The sequence below is a fragment of the Lissotriton helveticus genome, chromosome 1_1 (genome assembly GCF_964261635.1).
Source record: "Lissotriton helveticus chromosome 1_1, aLisHel1.1, whole genome shotgun sequence".
NCBI lineage: Eukaryota > Metazoa > Chordata > Amphibia > Caudata > Salamandridae > Lissotriton > Lissotriton helveticus.
This window is the reverse complement of record NC_136057.1, coordinates 56,506,292-56,533,882: the sequence shown is the minus strand read 5'-3', so window position 1 is coordinate 56,533,882 and position 27,591 is coordinate 56,506,292. Positions and strand designations below refer to the sequence as shown.

Genomic DNA, 27,591 nt, shown 5'->3' with positions numbered 1-27,591 from the left:
TTCTTTTAATTTTCGCTTTGACATATGACTTATGCCAAACTGTATTTCGTCTGGTGTATGAAATTGCATGGTATTTTTCTCTATTTACTTTGCTATGTACCATGATGTGTATTTGAAAAATCGGATAAATAAAGTGTTTCAAAAAGAAAATGAAAAAATTAATCAGCTGCCCAGTTTAATTGCACCACTAGCAGTATTCTCATATATTGAATGAAATATAAACTGTCATTTCCACTTGACAATTTCTGTAAATACTCTTTAGTTCTCTGCATCAGTGTTTTGAAGATGGTCATATGAAACAACCAAGGGCGAGACCCTGTACCAGGACTGTGTGTGTATGTTAAATACATTCGTTCTGTGACATCTAAACCCAGGCATTTCCTGCCACAAAATGCTTGCTTGTGTATTTCTCACTCGACACTGGATGTGATGGTTCTTTAGTGGCCAGCAGAGGGCGCTCCTCGCCTGCTGAGATGAATCCACTGAGCACATTGTATGAAAGGGAGAAGTGTTTCCTGTTCTGAGGTCAGCGGTGGCAGAGACAGCACCAGCAGCAGGTGACATCATTTCCGGCCTCTCCCTCTGTGTCCAGCCTGCTGCAGAGGAGGAAGGACGCCCTGTATGTCTGTGCAGTTATCTTCAGACCCTCATAGACCCCCTCCCAGGTAAGATGGGAACAAGCAGCCTGGAGTAGTTTCTGCTGTGAGATGGGGGCTGTGAGGCCTTCCGTGATATATACTACAGCCCTCGGGGAAAGATTAAATCATCTAAGAAAGGTTTTATGCTTTTCGCATTCAGGTTATCAACACTTGAATATAAAGTTCCTTAGAGGTCTCTAAATATTTTATGAAGTGCTTCTTGTCTCAGTACTTCTCTTCCCATTTGAACTCTGATAGCAAATACAAGATCATATTTAACCTGTTTTGTCACTCTCTGAATGAGTTCTTTTTGTATTTGCAGCATAATTAAGGCATCTGAGACACTAATAATTCAGCTTGTTTCCCCTTTGTTCCTGCAGACTCTGATCTGGACTCGTTCTAGTTCTAACAGTGAGTCCTCTATCTATTTCAGATCAGAAATCAATGCTCTCTGGGGCCTGTGGCAGCACTGATTGATTGATACAGGTACATTTTGTGGAGTCTGAAATATGCACGGTTCTTTTTGAACCAAGGTTGAGACAAACTGAGGGCAGGACATTCATGTCTGTGACCTTTAAATAACCCTCGTCCTTGACACAACATCCGGCGCCGGCGGTTCTGTCATTGGCCACCAGAGGGCGCTCCGCGCCTGCTGTTGAAATCCATTAAGGCAGTGGTTCCCAAACTTTTTTGCCCTGTGGCTCCCCTGACCTAATCGGCAGTTGGCCGTGGCTCCCCACCATTTTTTTACCGGTTGGTGGGTGGGTGGTGTGTACCTCCTGTTATCTTCCTTAAAGTATTTGGGACGCAATGAAGGTATTATATTGGTTGGAATGCTTGAATTATTAATCTCATCCACTGGCAATCACTTTGGCTGCATCCCAATCCATCGTTTTTTTCCCCAACAGAGTGCCTGGTCCCAAACCCTTATTTATGCCAGCTGCTGCTTCCAGTACCTTTTGGTACTGAGACCCGCTCTAAGAAAATGGAACATTGAGTTTGGTCTGTCGTAATCAGTATCCCCAGCTTAATTTTTACACTAAAAAGTTCTGTCCTTCCATCTGTGTGCCCATCTATATCCAAACATATTCAACCATTTGCACACCTATCCACCATATATCCTTCCGTCCATCATTTCACTCATCCAACCCTCTATCCAACCTTTTCACTCATCCATCCATTATTCATCTACCCACCCTTTCACCCCATCCATCTGTACAATCATCCATGCATCACTCTTCCACCCAGCCATCCATTCACTTTCTCATCCATCCACCCATTCACTTACTCATCTATTCACCCAGCCATTTATCCTTCCACCCATTCACCTTTCAGTCATTCATCCTCCCTTTCTCTCTCCATCCCCCTTTCACTTATCCATCCATCTACCCACCCATTTACTCATCCATTCATGAATCCATCCATTGATCCTATTACTCATCCATTCTTTCACTCATCCAAGCATCCGTTCACTCATCCAGCCATCCGTTCACTCATCCATCCACCCTTTCACTTCACTCATCTTTCCATCCTTTTGTCCATCTACCCCCTTTCACTAACTCATCAATCCTTACATCCACCCTTTCACTCATCCATCCATTCACCATTTCACTTATCAATTCATCCATCCACCCATTCACTGGCCCATCATCTACCCTTTCATTCATCCACCCATCCATCCTTTCACACACCCATCATCTACCCTTTCATTCATCCACCCATCCATCCTTTCACACACCCATCCACCAATTCACTCGCCCATCAGCTGCCCTTTCACTCATCCATCCGTCCTTTCACACACCCATCCACACTTTTACCCATCTATCTACCCTTCCACCCATACATCTACCCTTCCATCCATACATCCATCTATTTACCTTTTCTCTCATCCATACTTCCATTCATTCACTCATCCATCCATCCTTTCTTTCATTATCTATCCATTCCCCCTTTCATTCATGCATTCATCCTTTCAGTAATCCATCCAGCCATTCAGACATTCCTTCACTTATTTACTCACCCACCTTTTCACATTATGAGCTGAGCCTTTGTTTGCAGAGTTGCAGGCAGAAGAGTCCCATCAAGAATGACCTACAGCAAGGGGTGGGCTGGTGGAGAGTTCACTATGCCCCTGCACATAGGCAGACTGAAAACGTAGAAGTAATGCATGATGCACAGTGTCAGGATGTGAGGTTACTGTAACATGGTGTTGTTTCCAGGGCTTTAAGCGGTGTAAAAAAACTGGGGGTCTCTTCAAAGGGGGTGTTTGACGTAATTAAGAGCGCAGCTTAAAACACCTAGGCTAGAAATCTGCGCTTAGCATAGTGTTCCGCCTCACTGGTATTATTTTGTCTCTGTCATTGCATCCAGATATATAATACAGAAAGTATCATTACACCTCAACAAGCCAGGGCTATTGGCTTTGTCAATGGTTGCTAGTTCCTTAAAAAAATTAAAAGGAGCAACCATGGCTTTGCTGAATACAATATTGAAAATACTTCAGTTCTAAAATGACAGGACAGTGAGAGAACGATAACCTGTTCTTTTAAACTTATTTTACAGGCTTCTTTGAATGAAGTCATTTCTAACGTTGCAGCATGGGCGTTTTATCGTACAGAATGCCCTTCTGTACACCGAGGCAGGAGGAGGCCGCCACATGGTGTCACACCCCCAGACTGCCCCATTGACATTCAGTAAGTGGCAATCAGCAGCATACTGAATGACAATTGGCGGGAGGGGCTGCTCTCGTGCTCCTGGAGGAGTGCGAGGCGCCTCCAGCAGCAGGGGTGAGGCCTCTCACAGGGGAGCAGCGCTGCTCCCTGTGATGGCCAAAATTACAGATAAAAGGCCCGTGGAATTTACGGACAGTTGGTCACCCTAGTGTGCGCGGCGCCCCTGGCACCTCATTACGGCGCACCGGGGCACCGCGGCGCACAGTTTGGGAACCACAGCATTAAGCACATTGTATGAAAGGGAGCAGGGGTTCTTTTTCCGGGTCAGCGTGGCAGAGACAGCAGCGGATGCTGATATAACTTCCGGCCTCTCCCTCTGTGTCCAGCCTGCAGAAGAGGAGCAAGGACCCCCCAGCCTGTCTGTGCAGTTCACAGCTGCCAAGGTTTCAAATTGCTATGTGTGACATTTTCATAATTTCAGTGTAATTATGAGTGGCATCAACTACTATGAGTGACACTGTCTTGCAAGCAGAAAATCAAGCAATGAAGACGAGGGAAAGGTATAAATATTTGAAATTAGACTCACTTGAGCATCGAGAAACTTTAAGAAGATCTTAAAACTGCTTCAAATGCCTGAGATAGCTGACTCACAATTACAACTAAATTATCAAAATGTCACACATAGCAATCTGAAACCTTGGCAGCTATGAAAGAGTGTGGGCATCACTTCATATGACAAAGCTTTGAAGACCATACCCATACTTACATATTTCACAAAAGTGCCGATAGGAAGTATGTGTTTTATTCTATTGCTATTTAATTGCTGCCCTTGTACAATGCTGGTTGTATAATAAACTTGTGAATTTTGGATAGAATAATGTATTGACTAATAAGGAAAAAGGGAAAAATTAAGCTAATTAGGCAAAAATAAAAGATAAGGAGCATGTAAAAACAAGGAGAATAAAACAAATCACTTTTACCATGTGGTGTCTGTTGTCCAAGACGGGATCATGCAAAAAATGAATGTGATGGGAAAAGGTTTATCTGTTGGACTGGAGTGAACGGAGTCTGTAAAGCTGCCACTGCAGGGGCCACCTTATTCATAAGCAAATGCTGTAATCTGGAAAGTAAGACTTTTCAAGTAACGTCTAACATCAGCCTCAGATGCCAACACTACAAAACAATAAAAAGCGGACATCTAAAAAATAGGTCACATGGCTCTTCTAAGAATTAATACCAAAAAGAGAAAGGACTAGCGTTTAGAGTGCAGAACCATATGACCCTAAACCAGATGTGATGGCCCTAACACAAAGCTGAGCTGCCTTGGGCATATACCATAAATGAATCAGAGTAAGCTGGCTCACGGACTGCAGCCGCCGCAGTCCGCACATGTAGTGGGAGAGGTGTGGCGCCGCGGCCAGGGCGACTGACGCTGGAATCTGGGGACCACGGTTCGATCCCCGGCTCCGGCGGCAGGTTAGCCCAGCACCATGTGACTCTGGGCAATAGCTCGCTTAATCTCCCCGACGGCCCCCAGCGCCTAGAGACCCTTACGGGTGATTGTGCGCTTTACAAATGTGGACTTTTATGTGTTACAGCAATGATTGCTGGGCAGACTTCAGGAGAGGCTGTGAGACGCACACAGCTGGCTGTAGTATTTTGAAATGCCACACCAGTATAGTGAGAGGCCCCGGGTCCGGGGCACCGCCACCTACACAGTTAACTTACTTGGACGAGTTAATAACTTAAGAGAACTGCATGTACTCTTTAGCAGATAGAAACAGTTTCTGTCATTTTAAACAGACTTACTGCATGTATGCTTTGCCGTCGGTTTTAGAACAGACAAGCTTCTCACGGATTACCCTGCAGCGGAGCCTCTCTTCCTACTGCAGAGTACATCTTCTCATCCACGCAGTCAAGACAGTCCACCGGGTACATGCTCTCTGATCTCTCCAGAAAGTGAAAGTCCGCTGTCTGAAAAGATATCAACTTTTCCAGTTGATACTGTCAGAGGCTAGCTTATGACGTTTCCCTGGTTAATGCGAGAGAATAGCTTGCCAACAGGTTTCTTTCTTGCCTAATGTTACTGCGGAGCCGCCCGCAAACCAGCCAGCGCGGAGGCGTGCCTTCCTCAAAACTTTGTGGTTCTTGGCAGCAGGATGTGATGGTCCCAGCGGCGCAATTGTAGCAAATACTTGCCACATTTGAAGAGTGAGGGCATGGTGTGTCATGCTGTCTACACCTCCTCTTACTGTGACCAGACACAGCCTCCATAGAACACTCCTGCTTCTGCCACGCCCCCATTATGGGAAGACAGCATGTGTTGAGGAGGACTCCCCTGTCCTTTAATTTAATTCCAGGGGCTGCAATTCCTGGTGGCCCGCACTGGCTGCAGCAGAGATTTTAAACTGAAAACTTCCTGTTTGATCCGACTGAATCCTTTTGGTCCCTGTCTTTCAAAACTAGGCAGACATTGACTGATTTAGATTAACTTTATTCTTTTCGCAGCACTAATGCTGCACGGTGACAGACTGCTGAGTAGTAAACATAACTTCCCTGTGTGGGCAGGCCATACCGCTGCATGCATGTACCGGGCGATTTTAGTCAGGTCAGCCTACCTACGTAAGTTACGTAACACAAGCAAAACACCATCCAATCAGGGTAAACCAGACTGGTATCAACAAAGCACAGCAGAACTCGCATTGGCTGTAGTGTGTTGCCTGCTTTGTGTTTCCTTAAAGTTTAACCGTACAAAATATCGGACTCTACGAACCATGAAAACTGGTGATACACTCAGCTTTTAAGTAAGCTGACTTGCGTGACAATTGTTTTACATGCGGCAATGCGGTAACCTAACTTAAAATGCGTTAGTTTACCGTGAGATGTGTGACACTTGGCAAAACTGGCAGTTATCTTCATCTTCAGACCCTCACAGCCCCCTCCACCACCTCTCCCAGACCCCAAAGCAGCCCCAGCCCCACCCCAGCCATAGGAGGAGGAGAGAGCCTGGAAATGTCTGCACAGGTTTCTGCTCAGGTAGGAGATTGTCAGCACCTTGTGCTGTGTTTGTAGAAATAGACTGAATAATCCTGGAGGAAATCTCCTACAAGAGCCGGGCTCTTGTATCCAGGGACCTCTAGAGGCCTTTCCGTACAGCCCTGGGGGCGTTTGTGGTCATCATTTGTTTTAAAGAGAGGATCTGTGCACTGCACTGCATCTTACAGCACTGTGAGGAATCGGTGCACAGCATCTTACTGCACTATGAGGAATCTGTGCACACTGCACATCATTTCACTGCACTATGACAAATCGGTGGAAGCTGTACTGCATCTTACTGCACTATGAGGAATCTGTGCACGCTACACTGCATCTTACTGTACTGAGAAATGTGTGCCACTGCACTGCATCTTACTGCACTGTGAAAAATGTGTTCACATTGCACTGCATCTTAGCGCTCCTTGAGAAATCTTTGCACACTCTTTGCTCGGCTCTCGCTGTTAGTTTGTTGACTTGCTCCGTGTGTCAGAAACATGTCCCCCAGGCAGCTGAACGTCCAGGCTCCCCTGCTGCCCCATGCCCCTGTTTTCATATCTCAGTCTAGGTAAAACCTCAGTCCTTGCAATAGTTTTCAGCGGCGTAGGTTGGCTTATAGCATTATCTGCTGCAGAGGTTGTGTGTCTGCTGCAAGGATTGTGTGTGTGTGTGTGTGTGTGTGTGCATTGACCTTGGGTCTCCTTTCAAGCAGTGGAACATACATGTCTGTGTTTTTAATGTACCTCTGCAGGTTGGATGTGTGTATCTGAACAGGGTGGAGTTATCTTTGCAGGCTGTGTGTGTGTGTGTGTGTGTGTGTCTGAGGCGCGTCTACAGTGAGTCTTTTTGCAGGGTGTCTGTCTTAGCAGATGTTGGCGGGACTGTCAGTCATTCTTCTTGGCCTCTCCTCTCTGTACGGAAATCTTTAGGATCACTTGCTGTAAGAGGGTCTGCTCTGTGCAGAATAGTCAGGAGCTACTCGACACATGGCAGACGTCTGAGCAAAGTCATGTGTGAAGTTCTAGTTCTTCCCCATAGTTTCGAAGAATTAGGCAGCTTTGAGTGAGACTTCAGCCCGACTTTCAAATGTGTGACTGCCCACAAGCACCCAGGGCTACTTGTATGACAGTGCTACAAGGAGTTGCTGCACTCTCTCATTTATGGTGTGTTGATGAGGATTGTGCTATGATATGTAGCCTACATGAAGGATTCCAAGACTCTTGAAGTCATTCTGCTCTACTTGTCACTTCACTAGGAAGGGGAGAACAAGATGAGCGAGCAGAAAAAGCGTGAAGAGGCCAGAGAAGAGAAATAAGAGTGATACAGAGAGAAAACACACGAAGGGTGGAGAAAAGTCATTAATATATATCGGCCAAAATGTGAAAGAAAGAAATTTGTACGGGAGGGAACTAAAAGATGGCCAGGAAAAGAGATGTCATGAACATTATTTATAAATTGCCAAAAGTTAAATTATATGTTAGGAGCTAAAAATGTGATTTAAGTGCAACGTGAATGTGAGTCTTGAAGAGTTATAGCTAAGAGGTCCCAGGTTTCAACCGTCCTCCTTTATAAATCTGTTTATGCACATACTGCACAGATCTGTATTACCTTTGTATCAAACATACCAATCCTAATAAATTTTGTTGGAGGTGGCCCCTTCTAGGGTGCTTTTCCTTTTTTTTGCTTTTGTCCCTCCTGGTTTTCCACTGATCTATGTAACAGCCTAAGGACTTTGATCGCTTTTTACACTGCCATTGAGTGCCAAAGTGATGTGCTTGTCATATACAAACTGGTGATTAGTGTATGCATGATTGGCTAAATTGAGTTAGCTGTAAGTACCTTGTCCAGAGGTAAGACATATACCTAGGGCACCTCCTGCGTGGGGCAGCAGAATTGGTTGTGCCACCCACAGAGGTAGTTCTTTAAATGTGCCACAGATTTGCCATGACGGGGCCTGTGTGTGCAGGTTACTGTTGCTAGGCTTGGCATTTAAGAAGACACTTACCAAGGTTCTGCATGTCTCTTGCTATATCTGAGTACTCCCTGGGGACAGGATGAGGTGTCGGGAAGAGGTAGGGCAGGTGTGTGTGTGCTCTACATACACTGGTAGTGAATGGGACAGAGTAGTGTGTTTGTTACAGTAGGGCATGCTCCTCGTATTGGATTGGCCTGAGGGATCTGTGGAAAGGCTATTGAGCTGGATTTCCTGCATGTAGAAGAGTGTCAGTATAGTGTTTGATATCGATGAGTTCGTAATGGCGAACCTGCTCCCGTGGTGAGAGTGAATTTGACATTATGACGGTGGAAATACCACTTTGGGAAAGTGTGAATGTCTGTACTCATGGCTCTGTATTCCTATCCACCTGTCTCCAATTCACAGCTGGCTGCTGGGGGGATGGCTACATCTGTGCATTTTCTGATAAGACAGGTCTAAACTAGGGGCTCAAGGTATACTGTAGACCTCTCACTCTGAGGGCCTTCCTGTGTTGGTTAAGAGGGGGTGGAATCTGCACCTGCATTCCAAGTAGCAGAGTTGTAGCCCCACTAAAGATACTGATCAAGCCTCCCAGGGTAGGATGTCAGACATGACAACATTTAGAGAGGGCCCGTGCATTTCAAAGGTGGCCTTTGGAGCTGATCTCATCTTCATAGGTCATTGTGGGTATAACCACTGGGACTCTGCCTTTAGGAGTTAAAGACGCTCAGGGGATTGGAAACATACTACGCTGGTTCGAAGCGGGGACATTAACAAGAAGACTATTGGAGCGGGGGCTGCAACTGGTTTATCTGCAGACTTGTCGTGGCCTGGGGCTTGTTGTGCTCTAGGAAGGGGACTATCACTTGGTGGATTTTTCTTGGAGGTTGCTGGCCTGCAGCTAATTGCCAACTGTCATGGCCCGGTTCCACAAGCACTTTCCAAGGGCTGGTTGACTGGCCTCCAGGCAACGAGTTCCCATGTTTGTTATTCAGGGACTCTTCGTGGGATTTTATCTACACATTTTGTACAAGGTCGTCTAGAATACATACCTTGGTAAACTGTATTCTTTGCGTGTTTATCAACAGCGTTTAGTATTTATCCATAACCTGGTGGCATCTCCAGCACAATCGCTTTATCCTATAAATGATGTTCCATCCCCTTGGATGAAGAGAGGAGAAATACGACAGAGAGGACTGTTCTGGAATGACAGCAGTGCCTGACATGCAACTCTGCGTAAAACTAAGTTTACACTCAACATGCAGACCACCTTACTACATACACCAGGTATGGGGGCTTAGACCAATCCCAGAGACCGCAAATATATCCCTACGCTCACAAAATAAGGGTAGAACTAGACAGATATATAATTTGCAATGGTTGGGATGTTTGCCCTATGCAGTCTGTTAGAAATTCAAATTACTTTGTTTAGTTGCATCTACCTAATTATTGCAGCACATTTGTTTCATAATAGACTTCGATAGTTTTAATAAATGTTTTGTAAACTTTCTTTGTGTCTTTCTTTTGTTTACTATGGGCATGCATGAGAGAGTAAGTGAATAACAAAAGAGGAGGATCCATTTCCACAGTGCCCTTGGGGATAGAGGGTCATGTTTGAAGTTGCCAAAATCACATGTTACTCTGGAAAGATTAGGAGTTCATGTGAGGTACTGTGAGCTAGCAGGATTTGGCCAACAGGGACTGACATTGTAGAGAGACTCAGGGGCATATGTAGGTAATTTTCGTTTTGCGATTCTCAAATTGCGATATTTAGGGAATCGCAATTAGAGAATTGCAAAACAAAATGTAGTTAGGATTAGCACATTTTTCTGTGAATCCCACTTATTCCTTATTTCTCAAATTGAGATTCGCAAAGAAGGAATAACTACTTATTCATTCCTATGGGCTAGAAGGCCCATAGGAATAAATTGGAAGACATTCTCAATTTGCGATTCTCAATTAGAGAATCGCAAATTGAGAATGCAATTTCAGGGTTCTAAGGGTGTCAATAGGACACCCTTTTGCACCCCTGAAATTAACATATGTGCACATGTGGCCCACATACATGCCCTAAGGGCATATATGTGACCCACATGTCACTTTGAAAAATGACGAAAAGGGCATTTTTAAAAAAACATTGCAAAATACCACCAACCTGAAGTTGGTGGTATTTTGCGTTTCCTTAAGCCAATATTCGCACAAATTGTGTGCTTCCTATATTGCATTTAAGGAATTTGCGATTCCTTAAATACAATAGCAAAATAAGGAATCGCTAGAGGGGCGCTAGAGGGCGCACGAGCACCTTTGTGAGGCTCCTGCCGCCTGTGCCAACATCCGCTAATTATCCTACGATAACCACCTCCAATGCCGCTAAAACTTGGAGCAATTGTTGAAGACCCTTGACCCGGCACTCGCTGCAAATTTGGAGCGATTCGGCCATCGGAGTCTGGAGATATCCTGTAGTGAGTGAAGCACCGACTGTGGAGGCGGAGCCTGGCTGATCGCGAGCTGGGACGCAGTCGCTACGCGATCCCGTGGCTCCCACGTGGTGTGTGGGCCGTGACCGAGGAGCGCCTGAACCACCGCGATCCCCTCTGCGGGGACATCGGGACAGAGAGGGCGGACAATCACAAACTGCGGCAAGAGTTGGGGTAGGAGACGCCGGAGAAGTAGCTGAGTCGGGCGTGGTGTGTGGGCCGCGGCCGCTGTGCGCCTGAATTGCTGCGATCCCCTCTGCAGCATACTCGGGGCGAACCAACATGAACTGCGGAGACCGGTGAGAGACGCCGGAGGTATAGATTAGCCTGGCGCTGGTGCACAGACCTTGTGCTATTGCTGGTAAACTACGGACCCTCCCCCCCCAGCCCCCCATCATACCCGGTAAAGTGTGCGGTTGAGAGTTGCAGCCGGGGGTATTCATACTGCGGCCTGAATGCCTGCAAGCGCCGGAGGGAGCGGATGAAGAAGGCGACGAGGGAAAAGACTGCATTTGAAGTACAGTTGGTGCTCAAGAATTTCATGGAGCGGTGAATGATTGACGAGTGGTAACCTACGCGTGCATTCACTGCTCTGCGGCCACTTGTGACGGAGGCAGAGGCGACGCTGTTTGTGCAAGGAGTGTATTTAATGCGCTAGGATTTTGCCTGCGTATCAGACCCAGAGTGGGTGCTCAGGAATTAGTAGGCTGGTTTTTTTTTGAACGGAACTATTGCAAGCCCACTGACCCCAGATTGGCTGTGATTATTGGAGCTGCACCGGACACATGCTGGCATGTTCGCTGCGACTGAGGGATACTGAAGTGCTGGCGACTTGCCCGCTTGAAGATTACACTTAGACTTGGCTTCTGTTAACTGGCGCGGAGCTATTGCGCCAACGCAGAACGGTGACGTTAATGCGCATCTTGATGATTGTGGGCGCTTCTGAAATCGCGGCGCTCATTGGATGCTGGGCCTGAGCAGTGCAAAGACACCGGGGGGACAGCGTTGATCCCTCTACACTTTGTACCCACCGTATTGGATGCTGAATGCAGTGGTTGAGAGGCACGCACTGACAGAGCGTGGTGTGGAGTGCGACTGGGCGGATCTCCGTAACTCGGCAGCGGGAGTAGTGTATACCCAGGATTGGTGGACCCTACTGAAGTAATACCTGGTGAAAGAAGGAGCTGGTTGCTGCGACCGTAACGTTGCATGTCTGGGGCTTCTGAGTCACCGCGAGGTGGGAACAAACGAACGCACTCGCTAGCAGCGGAAAGATCTGCGAGAGGTACCGCCATGGGCCGACAGGATACTCGACAACCGAAACTATCTTTTGACTCAGCCCAGGCGTCGAAGAAGACTATGAAGGTGGGGACGGATTCAACTGGGATTCAGAGCCCTCCAACAGCGGGGCCTAGCTGTGGCGCGGCTGCACCGGACATGCATCTACTACTGCAGGAAATGAAGCAGGGGTTTGCGACGGTGGTGGATAAGGTGGATCGTTTAACCTCCAGGATGGAAGCCATTGTACAGAAGATGGATGTTCACGAGGAATGCCTCACGGAGGCGGAGAGAAGGATTTCAGATAATGATGATACCACAGCGTCCCATGCTACTAGACTGTCGCGAATGGATAACATCCTCAAAGTAATAGCTGCAAAGAACGAGGAATTGGAAGCGAGCAGTCGCCGCAATAATGTCCGTGTGGTGGCAGTGCCGGAGTCTACGAACACTGGAAGAATGGAGGACTATGTTGAACGGATACTCCAGACGGCGATTGGAGCGGACGCCTTTTCCAAGCAATTCATTGTTGAGCGTGCGCACCGTTCCCTTGGTCCGCAACCCCAGCCAGGTGCCCCGCCTCGACCGATAATAGCTCGACTGCTGAATTATCGGGATAGAGACACTGCACTCCGTGCTGCACGAACTGCTAAACAATTGACGTGCGATGGCATTACATTCACACTATACCCGGACTTCACGCCAATTGTCCAGGACCAAAGGAGAAAATTTCTGGGCGTGAAGAAAAAGCTAAGGGATCTGCAAATAGACTATGCTCTACTATACCCGGCTAAACTGCGGGTCACGTATCAGGCAAGGCAGCACTTCTTCGTGAACCCGCAACAGGTGGAGGATTTCCCTAAGTCACTGCGACGCGAACGTGGGAACCGTCCTGCGGAGGAGGAGGCAGAGAATGAGGAGGACTGATATGCATGTATGGATTGCTGAGGAGCCTCTTAGCCTGCTATGCATTGAATATGGAAACGGGGAGCGTGCTTTTCCGTGAAGTTGAACTCGAGACTTTGTTGAGATACTTCGACTATGGACATTCGTGAGCGCTGACGACGGCATTGGACTATGGGTGGTAAAGTATGCCAGGTGACACCCCCCATCCCTCGTATTGCCCCTCCAAGGGCGGTATCGGATCTGGGGACGGGGAGCGGGGGGTGCCAAAGTTTGTACCTTGGATGACCCTACTAGGGTGTGCCCCTTTGAACTTGTTTGTTACACTGCGGCTGGTTGGGTGTTTGCTAGCGGTGATGGGAGGGGGGCGGGTTATGAATGCTGGAGGATTGGGGTTACTTCAGTGGGCGGTGGGAGGGGCGGGACCGGAGTTTGAATTGTTGCACGAGGATGGTTGTGGGGTGGGAGGGGGGGAGTGAATGGGGTTGTATCTGGATTGAATCCTTGTGGGCTGCGGATGTTGCAGAATGCTAAGGGCTGGGTTCACCGGATTGTATGGGATGGGTGGATTGGGACGTTTCAGATGGTTAGGGAGAACGTATGGAAGATGATAGCCTATACGCCTGAGATAATTGGGGGGAGTCAGGGGAATGGGAGGGAAGGGTGGGTGTTTGGTTGCACTGTACAGAGGATTCACACGATATTGCAGAGTCATTGGACTATGTTGGCTGGCACGCATGGGCGGAGGGGAGTGCGGGTAGGGGTGAGTATCGATAAGACTGATGTCATTGATGATGGCTGATATGGCAGGGAGTAAATTAACGATAATGACATGGAACGTGCGGGGCATTAATGATTCTAGAAAAGGGAGAAATATCCTTGCCTATCTAGATAGGCATAATGTGCATATTGCTTTGTTACAAGAGACACATTTCTGCCCTAGATCGGATTCTAAATATGCTGGTAAGTGGGCCTCAGTCAGAAAATTCTCCTCATATTCTTCGTATTCCAGAGGCACCGCAGTTCTGATCAAGAAATCAATTGCCTTTCAGATGTTGGGGGAGATTATTGACTCTGATGGGCGATTTGTGATATTGTGGGGTAGATTTGGCATGGATAATGTTGCTATTGTGAACTGCTATGCTCCGAATGTTGACACACCAGAATTTTTTACCACACTTTGGGGACATGTATTGGTGAAAGGTGCTACACACATAATTTTTGGGGGAGATTTTAATGTTACACTAGTGCCTGGCATGGATCGATCAGATGGTTGTGGTCAATATAATAGACAAGCAAGGGATGTGCTACTGGGAGTCATAGAGGAAGCGGGGCTGGTGGATAGCTGGAGATATACCCATCATGCACATAAAGAGGGCACGCACTTTACGTCATACACTAATACGTGGGCTAGATTAGATTATTGCTTTGTGTCAAGGGGGCTTTGTGCGAGTATAGATAAGGTAACACACTTGCCTAGAACTTACTCGGATCACTGCCCAGTGTTACTATCCCTGATGATTCCGGGAAGCGAGAGGGTAAGACCTCCGTGGAGACTACTCCCTACTATGCTGCTAGACTTAGTCTTTAGGACGGAGCTGGGTGATGAAATTGAGGAGTTCTTCCCCAGGAATAAGAATTCAGTTAATAGTGTAGAGATGGTGTGGGAGGCATTCAAGGTCACGGTCAGAGGTATTTGCATATCCAAGGGCGGGGGAATACTGAAAGACATTCAGAGGACGTTAGGCAGGCTGGAACGCGAGCTAAAGGAGCTTGAACTGGAGATGACAAGACGAGCTGACTCGGAACTACATAATACCTTTAGTGAAAAATTGTCCGAGTTTGGCGTGGAAGCAGCAAGAGAAGTAAAGTTTAAGGGGAAGTATTGGACAGCAAGGCGTTATTGCGAAGGGGAAAGACCTGGTAAGGTACTAGCCGCGATCACGAGAAAGCCGCGCTTCAGTGCCAATATATTAGAAATTATCACATCAAACGGCATACGTTGTCAGGATACGAAGGGATTCAGGAGGAATTTCTTTTGCACTATAAACAGTTGTATACCTCTCAACAAACTACCGAGGTAGATATGGGAGGTTTTCTCGATGATATAGCACTGTGCTGGCTCAGTGATGTGCTTAGACAATTCCTAAGTGCACCATTATAGACCGATGAGATCCGAGACGCCATTATGTCACTTGCCAATGGGAAGGCGACAGGATCGGATGGACTCCCCGCTTAGTTTTATAAATGTTACATCGATATCATGGCACCGGTCCTTAAGGAAGTTTATGAGGAGTCGTTGGAAGTTGGGGAATTGCCGGGGTTGATGAGGGAGGTGGTAATTACCTCCTTGTTGAAACCGGGTAAGGAACCGACGGACACGGACTCATATAGACCATTATCTCTCATAAATTGTGATGCGAAGATCCTTGCCAAGGTGCTGGCAACGCGTCTCTCGCTGATTATGTCTAAAATAGTTCTGCCGGACCAAGCTGGATTTGTGCCGGGTCGCGCCACCACCCACAATCTTAGGACGCTGTTCTCCTTGATTCAGACGATTGCCCCAGAATTGCCTGTCGCTGCTGTTTTTTTGGACGCCACGAAAGCGTTTGACTCGGTCGAATGGCCGTATCTATTTACTATATTGCATACGATGGGGTTCCCCAAAATGTTTGTTAACTGGGTCGAGCTGCTTTATACCAGACCGACTGCCAAAGTGGTAATTAACGGATTATTGTCGGCACCAATGTTGATAACGAGAGGCACCAGGCAGTGGTGCCCTCTATCCCCTCTGCTCTTTGCTATGGCAGTCGAGCCTTTGGTGTGTCGTATCCGTCAGCTGCACAGAGCTAGTGCCTTTCACTGCTTTCAGCGCCAAATTGGTATATCGCTGTATGCAGATGATATCACGCTATATGTGAAACATCCTCAAACCAACCTTAATCCCATATTGCGGGAGTTCATTGTCTTTGGTGGGCTGTCGGGGGTACATGTGAATTGGAGGAAATCCCAATTTTTCCCGCTGACGTCTGCTGTTACGAAATTCCAGCTGGACTATCCGCTCGAATGGTGTGACACAGATCTTAGGTACTTGGGTATCGTCGTGTCTCTGGACAAGGACGTGACACTCAGATCGAATTATGGAGTGGCCATCACGAACTTAGCTGATAATGTAACGCGCTGGAAGGCCTTGCCGCTGTCGATGGCAGGGAGGGCGGCGCTTATAAAGATGGTGGTGCTACCACAATTCCTATACCTATTCCAGAATGTGCCATATTTTCCTGGAGCTTTCTTCTTTAAACAGCTGCGCTCGGAGCTCCTACGTCTATTTTGGGGAGGCAAACAACCTCGGTTGAGTTGGAACATTATTACCCAGCCCTATGAGAAGGGAGGTTTTGATGTGCCGGATTTTGAACTTTATTACATCGCTGCCCAAGCGCAATATGCGTATCATTGGTTGAAACCCTCGCCATACATGCCCCAAATCGCTGCAGAGGATTGGATCGTGTGACCTCTTCCTCTTAATGGCCTCATACTGGGTACAGTCAAAGACATAGAGACGGCGTTTACCACGGTTACGTGCACCATTGACGCGTGGAGTAGGATGGTGAGGCTGGTCGGTGCCACGAGCTTATATTCCCCGGTACTTCCTCTTGCGTACCACCCTCGTATATCGCTTTTGCAGGAAACAGGATTTAAATTGATGTGTAGACGTGCGAAAATTTCGGTCTGGGGGGACTTGTTCAGTGAGGGACGATTCCGTACCAAGGAACAGCTGTTTCAGGCAGTTATTCCTACGCCTCTAGAGGTGTTCTATTACATCCGTCTTAGACAGGGATTGAGGGAAGTGTTGCCCACCTTTCCGGAGGAACCGGGTGTGGTTTTGCCACTGCATACCATGCTATTGTCGGACGGCCGCCATCTTGTCTCTCGACTATATACTGCAATAAGAACACAGCGCCAAGGGCCCGATGGGCGATACTGCTGTGCTGTTACGGCCAATATTGCATCTAGCAGCAGGCTAAAGATCATTCATTTAAAATTTTTATAACGTTTCTATTATACACCTGAGAGAAAATTGCGCTTTCACTTGGCAGATACAGATAGATGCGAGCGCTGTAATGCAGCAGGAGCGGGATTCCTCCATCTCGCTTGGGAGTGCCCGGGAGTTTTTGAATTTTGGACACAGGTGCAGACCGCGTTACAGGTTATGACATCCGGGGCAGTTGACAAAGACCCGCTAATTATGCTGCTGGGATACACACGGGATGTGCCTAAGTCGACTCGGAAATTCACAGATATTGTACTATTACTAGCCAAAAGACGGGTCGCTTGTCGCTGGGGAAGAGGTAGGGCTCCTAAGTTTAAGGACTGGCTCGAGGACCTGGTTTATTGTCAGGATCAGAATAATATTTATGCAGAACTGACGCCAGTGCAAAGTAGGCCGAATGATATATGGGGACCACTACAAATTTATCTGTTACGCAACACGGCAGCAGCCATAGACTCAGAGGTCGACAGTTGAGTAATATGGCTATACCTATCACTTAGATAAGACCCTCATGAGGTACACCTTGAGAGGCACACCGAAACACACTGATGCGGGACGCTGTAGTGAGTAGATTGCGGGGGGGGAATGGCCATTCCCGGACCATAGCCGGGATCAGAGGCTACTCAAGGATCTGTGTCTGCTACATTTTTTTCTGCAATGACATCGTGAGAGCTTGGTTTATTGACATGTCACCGGAAGGTTGTTCCTAATGGACTGACTGTTAAATGCCACTGCCCATGCTCAATATAGATATGACTGCACGTGCATGCTTATTACTGTGTATTGATTGCTTCAATGTACTGCTTGTATTCTCTTGTGTGCCGATTGTCTGCCCGTACTGGCCACTAACCCGTGTATAGATGCCAATATGATATCCAAAAGATTGTAATATGTACAAGTGTGACCTCTATGGTTGGTTCTTCTTAGTGCTGTTCAACGAAGAAAAAGTTTGATAAATAAAGTTAAAAAAAATAAATAAATAAGGAATCGCTAATTTTGCGATTACTTATTTTGCATGTGGGTTTTTGTGTGCTACATAGCACACTGCCCTAATTACGATAGCAAATGCTGAAATTCTGGGAATTTCAGCACTTGCGAGCGCAATTGGGCTACCTACCTATGGCCCTCAGACCCTGCATTCTGACGTCCTGTCATCCTAACACACAGTTCTGCTTTACCAGCGCAATCTGTGCAACAGGTTCAACCATTTATTTTTTATTTTATTTTATATTCTTATATGGCGCCTGATTCGACCCCCGAAGGGGTATCTCCGCGCTTTTGCCAGTTGAAGAATATAGCTCGTGCTGATCCATGGTCAGAGGGATAGTTAGACTTTGATTATGTGGTTTAGATGTTTATGAATAAATGAGTTTTGAGGGACTTTCGGAAGGTTAGGTGGTTAGTGATTTGTCTCAGTATATGAGGCAGTGAGTTCCAGAGGACAGGTCCAGTGTGGGCCAGGGCGCGGCCTCCCTGCCTGGATTTTTTAATTCTGGGTACCTGTATCAACTGCAGATTGCTGGAACGTAAGGAGCGTCCAGGAACATAAGGTAAGAAAGCTTTTGTCAGATACTTGGGACCGGTACCTGACAGACATTTGTGAATAGTGCATAAGATTTTGAACTTAATGCGTTGCCGCACTGGGAGCCAGTGGAGTTTAGTCAGCAGAGGGCGGGAGGGAGTCCTAGGTGGAACGTTAAGGAAAAGCCTCGCCGCGGTATTTCGGACTATTTGCAATTTGTTGAGCTGTTCTTCATTAGCTGATAAGAGAAGACCATTGCAATAGTCCAATCTGCTGATGACTAACGCCTGGACCAGTGTCTTCCTATGACTGTCAGGTAAGTATGGAAAAACCCTTCTCGGCAGTCCAATGGCGTGGAAACAGGTGCCGGCAACTTGGTTTACGTGATCTTTCAATGTTAGTGCTTGATCTAATAGCACCCCCAAGTTTTTAACGGTCTGTTTAGGACTGGGGACAGGTCCCAGTTCCAAGGGCCACCACTCGGGGGACCATAGTGTCGCTGCCTCCCCGAACAACATTACTTCTGTTTTTCCTACGTTACACTGTAAACAGTTCTTAGCCATCCACTCAGACACTGCCCTCATTCCATCTGCAAATGATTTTTTTAGTGCAGGCGTGAAGGTCTTAAAAGGGAACAGAAGTTGAGTATCATCGGCATACGATACCGGGGTGAACCCAAAGGATCTCACTAAGTCAGCCAAGGGGGCCACGTACACATTAAATAATGTGGGGCTTAGGCATGAGCCCTGTGGCACTCGCTTGGTGAGCTCCCTAGAGATGGATTTGTGGGAGCCCAACCTGACTTCTTGAGAGCGGCCTGAAAGAAAACTCTCCATCCAGGACAGAGCCACACCCCCTAGTCCCACATCCCTCAGACGACCGAGAAGCACCTCGTGTGACACCTTATCGAAAGCAGCGGATAGATCCAACAGCACCAGAATCATGGACCCCCCTCCGTCCAGCGTCATCCTGATGTTATTGGTCACTGTTAGGAGGGCTGATTCGGTGCTGTGGTTGGGCCTGAACCCAGATTGTGAGTAGTCCAGGGCCTCCGTTGCTTCGATATGTTTGGATAAATCGGTGTTCACGTGCTTCTCAGTCATCTTACTGATGTACGGCAGGAGGGAGATGGGCCGGAGATTCGAAAGATCTGTCCATGGGGATGCAGCTTTTTTCCTTATTGGGTTCACCACCGCTTTCTTCCATTCCATTGGGACCTGTCCTTCTGTCAGTGAGATGTTCATCACAGACTGAATGGAAGGTCCTAAGAGGGTGATCAGAGGGGCGACCATTTTAGCAGGAAGGAAATCATTGGGGGACCCAGATTTTATATGGCTAATGAGGGGGGGAAGATCTGTATCGCAGATTGGCGGGAAGGATAATAATTGATTTTTGTTTTGTTTGGATGAGTTGTGTGGGAGAAAATTCTTATTCCCAGCGCTACTAGAGGCCATTATTTTATCATAAATGAGATTGATTTTATTTTCAAAGAACACTGAGATCTCATCACAGAGGGTCTGAGAGAATTCATCGGGGCTCTCACAGGCTGTTGGTTTCACAAAGCTCTGTAGTATTTTAAACAGCTCCCTTGGGCAATTACCCGCCTCCGCGAGTTGTTGGGTGAGACTGTTCTTCCTGGCTTGTTTTATATTTTTATAGTAGGTTGACTGGGCCTCTTGATATATTTTCTTGTTCTCCTCAGTTCTCAATTTCCTCCATACTTTTTCCGCTCGTCTGCATTTCTGCTTCTCTATTCCGAGTTCCTGTGTATACCAGGTTTCTTGCTTGGAGGAGGGATATTGCTTATGTAGCTTTAGTGGGGCCAGAGTGTCGATGGCTTGCTTAAGTAAATCATTGAATCTAGCTAGTGCAGTATCCGCTGAATCCTCATCTGTGAAAGTTGGTTGTTTCCAGCTTTCCAGCAGCTTCTTCACCGATACTTTAGGCCACTGTCATCGCCAAATTGGCGGGAGTGGCGCTTTATTTAATAATTTTGTCGGGCCTGTTAAAATGAACTCTATCAGAAAGTGATCTGACCATTGAATTTCTTTAGCAGGTGAGCATCTTACTTTAGTGCAGTTAGAAAAAAGTGAGTCTAGAGTGTGGCCACCTATATGGGTAGCACCGCTATTCTGTGCTTTTAGTCCCAAAGTGGAAAGATCCGCGATTAATGAGATTGTTTCAGGGTGTACCAGGTTGTCCATGTGCACATTGAAATCTCCTAGGAGGATGAAGTCCTCCTTGGATTTAAAATGGGGGGCTAGTAGCTCCAAAAGGGAGAGAGCAAATTCCGGATTGGATCCTGGTGGACGGTAAACTAAAGCACCTTTCCAAGAGATGTGGCCTGCCGAGGCAATTTTAAAAACCATTATTTCAAGTTGTGAACTGCGTCTTTGTTCTAGAATTGTGACTTTAAGTGCATCTTTATATATGATGGCTAGGCCACCACCTGTTTTATTGGCTCGATCAAAATGTAGAAACTTGTAACCTGATGGAACCCCTAATGTTATAGCTGTAACCGTGTGAGGTTTCATCCAAGTCTCAGTTAGGAAGCAAATATCAGGCTGTATGGTGTGAACTAGATCCCATACCTGATGTTGATGCTTTGGAAAAGAGCGAACATTTAAAAGAAAGCTCTTCAGTCCCTCTGGAGGTGCAATTTTAGGTGTATTTTCCTTCGTAATCGCCCTGACTAAAGATGATTGGATCCGACACTTCATACATGAGAAACAACCCTCAAGACATTGCCAGGGTATTTTAGTGCAGCATTCTCCAGATGCTTTTAAATCTAGTAGGGATTGAGCGGAGTATTTAATTGTGTTGATACCTGTGATAACGGGGTCCGAAGGAATAGAGCCCATTGCCCCTATGCCCCGTCCTGTCGCGGACGGGCGCAGACGGGCAGCTCTTTGGCTGGTCTTCGGCGTGTCTTTGGCTGCGCGCGATCGCTGCGCGCTCGGGGAGGGGCGAGGGCTAAATAGCCCCAGAAGTTGAAGCACTTGAGCGCTAACCGCTCCTAGTGCTACCGGAAGTGCCTGCTCACACCTGTCCGCCCTCCGCTCAACGGTGCTAGTCACCCTGTCGGAACAAGGCGGGCAGGAAGGAAGTAGAGCCTTGGCAAATCAAAAGTCTAATAAAACAAATCCAGCTACTGCTCACCCTCCTCGTGATCAGGTAGGGAAGCGGCTATGTGAAGCGGCTATGTGGCGCCATTAATTCCAATCCTAATAGTGCAGTGCGATGTAAATCTCAGCAAGCACAGGCAATGTGAGTTTAAAAACACAGAATATCACAATGTAAATATTAAAAAATCTCAAATCGCATGGAGCGCAGGATAGCCAACCTTCCTCGGCAGCGGGTCGGGGACACTGCCACCGTCACCTTCCCGCAGCGTCTCTCTGTTGGTGCTCCGCCTAAATAGCCCCAGAAGTTGAAGCACTAGAGCGCTAACCGCTCCTAGTGCTACCGGAAGTGCCTGCTCACACATTATGACATTACGGTGTGGTTATATGATTATATTATTCTACTCCTACCTAACACTACCTATCCTATTGAAATCATCCATCTTTTTGAGACATTTGTCATTAAGTGTAACATAGAATGCATATGATACAATATTTTTCAAAGAATATATGTGATTTGACAATGCAGTCATGCCATTGTCCACAACAGCCAATGTATTTTCAAATTAATCCTGTTAATTTGTCTTAAGTGTTCAGCAGGGTCCTGCTGAGAAGTTTTCTGCAGTTCATTGTAAGTGGCGTATATGAATCTACATGACCTAGGACCCAAGAAGAAATCTTGTAAATCCATGTCATCAGGAAGGAAATATTAGATGTTCCTTAACTGCAGATAATGTGGAATGTTGTAACCATTGCTGTGTTGAAGCAGACTCGGGTTATCAAAAAGTAGGACAGCGAGGCTTGGCAGTCAGGAACAGTTTAAATTAATTAAACAATAATGGCCTGGAATTGCAGCCACATCTCCTACAGCTTTGTGCTGGAATTCACTTTGCATTAGGTACATGTCATGCTTTATTCTGCACACCCGGTGCAATAAAGTGAAGCTTGTCCCCCTTTGGGCAGGAAATTCTGGTAAAGTGGGTCATAAATATTGTTTGTAGATACTTTATTCCACTCTCATGGAAGGGACCATAAATACCAACAGGATGTCACATTTTGAGGTGGTCCAGGTGTGTTGTGTTCGTTATCTAGGGTAACGCTTACTGCTATGCATTGTTTGGGCTTTATCTGATGAGTGCAACTGACTGGCTGCTCTGGCATCGTCCTTGGCCGGAGTGCATGCTCTCAGCTATGCATTTATTTGTGTTTGAGTGTGTGTATCTGACTTGTTTCTTTAGGTATTAGATCCTGGGACCACGTGTGATTTTTCTGTTGCAATCTTCCTGGTGTGTTTGAAGCTTGTTCCATGTCTGGGGTTTCCAGCACGGTAAGTGCTAGAGATGAACACAGGACAACCGTGTTATGTTGTTCTAATAAAGGGTCACTCTGGGAACGTAACAAGTGTTTTATGGTGATTTAGGTAGTGCAGGCAACAGTTGTTCTCTGGTGGGCTGGACTCCTAAGAGTGGGCCCTTTCTATAAATTAATTCGAATCGGACATTCCCTCCCACAAATTCAGTTATTTACTACCCTAGCTGTTTGTGTCCGTGTCTTGAGCATGGACGGTACCTGTTTCTGGCTCGTGGTGTGAGTGTTTCCCTTGACATTGTGTGTCCTAATCAGGTGTATTCCCCCTATTTCCAGGTTAGCCTTCTTCACGCAGGCCCGTATTAGTTGCAGGGTGCTGCACAGCAAGAGCAAGATTGCAACCACTGGTAACGGGGCCTTGCATAGGCCTCCGATCCACTTTGGTACCCAGGTAAACAAACCTGTAAAGCATTCTATGTTTGGGGCACCTCCTTCTTTAATCATGATCTGCTGTAGGTTGTTCAGTATTTGGAAGGTGATTGACAGTGTGTCATTGTCCAGGTCTTTCATGGGGATGAAGTTACAGTACACTGTACCTACCTTAGCGCATACGCCCCCTTCCATAGTGGTATTAAGTCCAATACATACCGGTGCACATCACAATGAGGCAGATGGTACACATATCTTCTTTGCGTTTAGGCCAGTTTCAGTGGTGTTCATCATGTTCAGCAGTTCCCACCTGATGATCTGCAGCCATCTTGGCGCATACTCCCCCTTCCATTGAGGTAATAAGTCCAAGACATACCTGTGCTACATCACAATGAGGCAGATGGTACACAGTTTTCCTTTGCGTTCAAGCCAGTTTAAGTGGTGTTCCCACCTGATGATCTGCAGTCACCGACCCGCCACTATTCTGATATCCACGACCGTGTCCTGGATCACAAGCTCAGCTTCTTATTCCTCATCGAAACATGTCTCACTCAATCTACATATGTTGAATCTGTTTGGGCTCCCCCTCTAGGATATCTCATTCAAAGACGCGATAGACCCTGTGGCAGAGGGGTTGGTTCACAATCATTCACAGTACCTATATTAAGTGCATTCTGCCCCCTGGCCATATTTAGGACTGTGAAAGCATGCTATTTAAACTGCATTTTAGCGAAACTTTTACATTTTCAAGCTATCTGATTGATAGAAAACCAGGGACCTCTAAATAATACTGGGAATCTCTAATAGAGTGCCCTATATTGTACTCAATTAATCAATCAATCAAATAACTTTATTTGCATTTGTTGAGAGCATCAAAGTACAAAGAAATATCACAATACAAATTGATCGAAAAGCATTTAGAATCAATAGTTAATTAATTATTTTTAAAATACAAATATTTACAAGAATCCTTGCCACTAAATCTAACAACAATTCATTATGGATGTATAAAAGTAATAAGAACAAATTATTACGAGAAGCAATTTAAAATTATGCCACGCGTACGTAAACACTTCCTAATCCTGTGTCGAATTCTAGTTAACATGTTTAAAACCATACAACAATTCATTATCAGTAATTGGGCATTGACGATAGGCTAATGAAAATGATCAAATAAAACAACCCCCCTCTCCAATGAACTTTTCCTAGTCCGAATTACTGAGTATAACAAATTTGCAGTCATAAAACAGATGAAAGGGGTTTGTAAGGGCTGAAGAGTAAGAAAATAGACTCTGTTTTGTTAACTTTGGGAGAATGAATTTTTTTCTTTAAATTTTTATAAAAACAACAGAAGAATAAAATATGAGACATTGTTTGAGTAGACAAGCCATCACAAGGACATAGCAATAAATGATTTAGTTAATGTTCTTAAAATTCAAATCTCATCGTTGTTAAAAGATATCGATGCATGTTGTTAGAGACAAAGGAGAGATATAAATCAAGTCCTGTGGGCACCCTACGCAGTGTCTGGAAGAATATAACCGTGACTTTACTTTTATTATATTGCCATCTTTCTAACTCACAATTATTAACAAAAGCTTCTCTTAAATGAGTTTTGGAGAAAGATAAGCATTTAGAGGGTAATGTGTACAGAAAAGCTAGACCCAAATCTGTGAAAGACTTATTGACATGGCTAGGTCAAGGTTGATTATATCTTTTATTACCGCTTGTGATTCAACATAACTGTGTCCCTTTTCCAACTACGCAACCATAAGAGGAGCGGAGCCAGTTTGATCGAGTCAGTAATAAAAGGGAGATTGAGTTCTTTGTGGGCAATCAGATTCGAGCAAGCAAGAGTAACTGAAAGCAGCTTTTTAATGACCTTATCCTTCACTTTCTGCAGAGCACCCAATTCAGCTGTGCCCCATATTTCTGTTCCGTAAGGGGCTATGGATTTTGCCAATTAAACTTCTACCATTTCTCTAATTGAATTTTGAACCCAGTTTAGAGGCACATTTCCACAGAGCAGCAATGCTTCTTGGCACACAAATTAATTCTGTTTTCCACCATAGCAGACCAGTTAAGTTTAGAATCGAAGAAGATAGCTAGAAACACAAGCATTTGCAATGCAAAAGGTTTTGCATTCACACGAGTCTCAGCTATTGACACTGTAAAATGACAATGCCTTTTATTTATGTTTTGGGTTTTAAAACCGAAATAAAAGGCATTGTTATTTACAATACAAATAGCTAAAGGTCTAGCAAATGCAAGACCTATTGCATTGCAATAAAGGGCCTTTTCGACCGCTTGTTAGATTGTGAATATCGGAGGATGAGACCGGCCTGCGACATCTTCAAAGTAGTGATAAATGGTGCAGGGAAAAAGATGTGTAAGTGTTGTAAATTACACAGACACGAAGTGTGAAGTGCGAGTTGCATATAATCCGAGCTATAAACACTGGGCCCGATTCACAGAATGAATTTAAGACTCAATCCTAAACTTACTAGTACTTTGGTATTCACAGAATGCACTTACTACTTTTGGCATTCACAGAATTAACATACTACTTTTGGTATTCACAGAAGTTAGGATTTTGTCTTAAGACAGACTTAAGACAGACTTGAGACAAAATCCTAACTTAAATCTGTCTTAAGTTTGTCTTAAGACAGACTTCAGACAAAATCCTAACTTCTGTGAATACCAAAAGTAGTAAGTTCATTCTGTGAATACCAAAAGTAGTAAGTGCATTCTGTGAATACCAAAATAGTAGTAAGTTTAGGATTGAGTCTTAAGTTAATTCTGTGAATCGGGCCCACTAACAAGGCACTCCAACACCTTTTGCTCTGTGATTACACTTCCATGGCTCAGGAGGAAGAGCGGGGGCTATTTCCTGCACTCTCCGTGATTTGAGTGTGCTGTGTGGTATTGCGTAATGTCATTGCTATTCTTGGCTTAATATAAAACACTCCTGCTGTCGTAGGGCCCTGGCTTCACCTCCTGGTGCAGGGCGGGCGGTGCTTTATGGCAGGCATGGAGGGAGGGAGGGATGGTCTCGGCTGCAGCTCCAGCCTTGTACAGTGCCCCCACTATTACTGGTGAGCGAGAGGCACTGAAGTGGTGGTATTGGTACTGGTGGTGGTATTATTGGTGGCGGTGTTGTTAATAAAACAGGCTTTTGAAAACAATCGGCCAGGTGGCTTTAATACAGATGACATGTAACACAGATGTGCTTTTGTCAGCTTCCAATACTCAGTATGGAGGGTGGGCATTTTTTCAAGGTTAAGAAACAGAAAAAGTATATTGTTACATTTCTGGAACAGGTCTTGGACTTACTGGGAAAGACACTGCTGACTCCACATTATTTTAGGTCAATAGCACATTTCTATCCTAAAGTTGAACCAAATGCAGGAGATTAGTAGTCTATGCTTATATATGGGCTCAATGCATGTCCAGGCCCAGTACTCAGTTTACATCCAAACCAATCACTTTGTAAGTTACTAAATTTACCAACTGAATGCAAATGTAATCATAATTTTTTTTATCTGATTATTTTCTCAAAAAAGTAGTGATTTTTAATGCCTTTCTCCTGAAAATATACAGTGAGTTAAAGCGTTATTAAACTATTAAACAAAGTAAAGACATTAATAAAGATGTTGGCATATCGCCAGCAATAAGCAAAAGTAGATACACTGACACTTGCTTAGCACTTTACTCATTTTCCATTGTCTTCATCCACACATGACTGTTGTTTCTGAGTTGCTTACTTGTTTTCAAAATATTTCTGAAGCAAAAAGCAGATTCAAACTCCAAACGTATAAAGTCATTCAATTCAGGGTCATTGGGTAGCAACCACTTACACATCAACAGGAAATTAAATCAGCCTATTCCACAAGTCAAGCCATGGGTGTTGGCTAAGCATTTTGATACAGACTGTTATCCTTAAAATAGAATGGACATTTTGAGGAAAACAAAATCCAGCAGCAATGCAAGGTGCATGAAGACTAACAAACTCTCAAAAAATTAAATTAACAAAGAACCCTATTTGTGAATTCCTATATCCTTCCAGAGTGGGTGTGGTGCCACAAAACTGGGGTCGTAATATTGTCGGACGTAAATATTGTGCCCTGTTGATTCAAAACCAATGCTACACTTGAGTAATCTCTAAGAGGTTTACTGTATGTCT

General features: G+C 45.6%; 1 protein-coding gene and 1 pseudogene across 2 annotated transcripts in view; both read left to right on the top strand.

Annotated features, from left to right (window-relative positions):
• Positions 1 to 599: 599 nt before the first annotated feature.
• Positions 600 to 27,591, top strand: part of LOC144822985 (uncharacterized) — a 59,547-nt gene continuing 32,555 nt past the window's right edge. Inside the window, exon 1 of the mRNA XM_078681119.1 lies at positions 600 to 665. The gene's annotated coding sequence lies outside the window, so the exon portion shown is untranslated. The remainder of the gene's footprint in view (positions 666 to 27,591) is intronic.
• The window catches only part of LOC144823048 (uncharacterized), a 75,874-nt pseudogene continuing 49,351 nt past the window's right edge, over positions 1,069 to 27,591 (top strand). The window contains exon 1 of the transcript XR_013608726.1: positions 1,069 to 1,124. The product of XR_013608726.1 is annotated as an uncharacterized LOC144823048 (transcript). The remainder of the gene's footprint in view (positions 1,125 to 27,591) is intronic.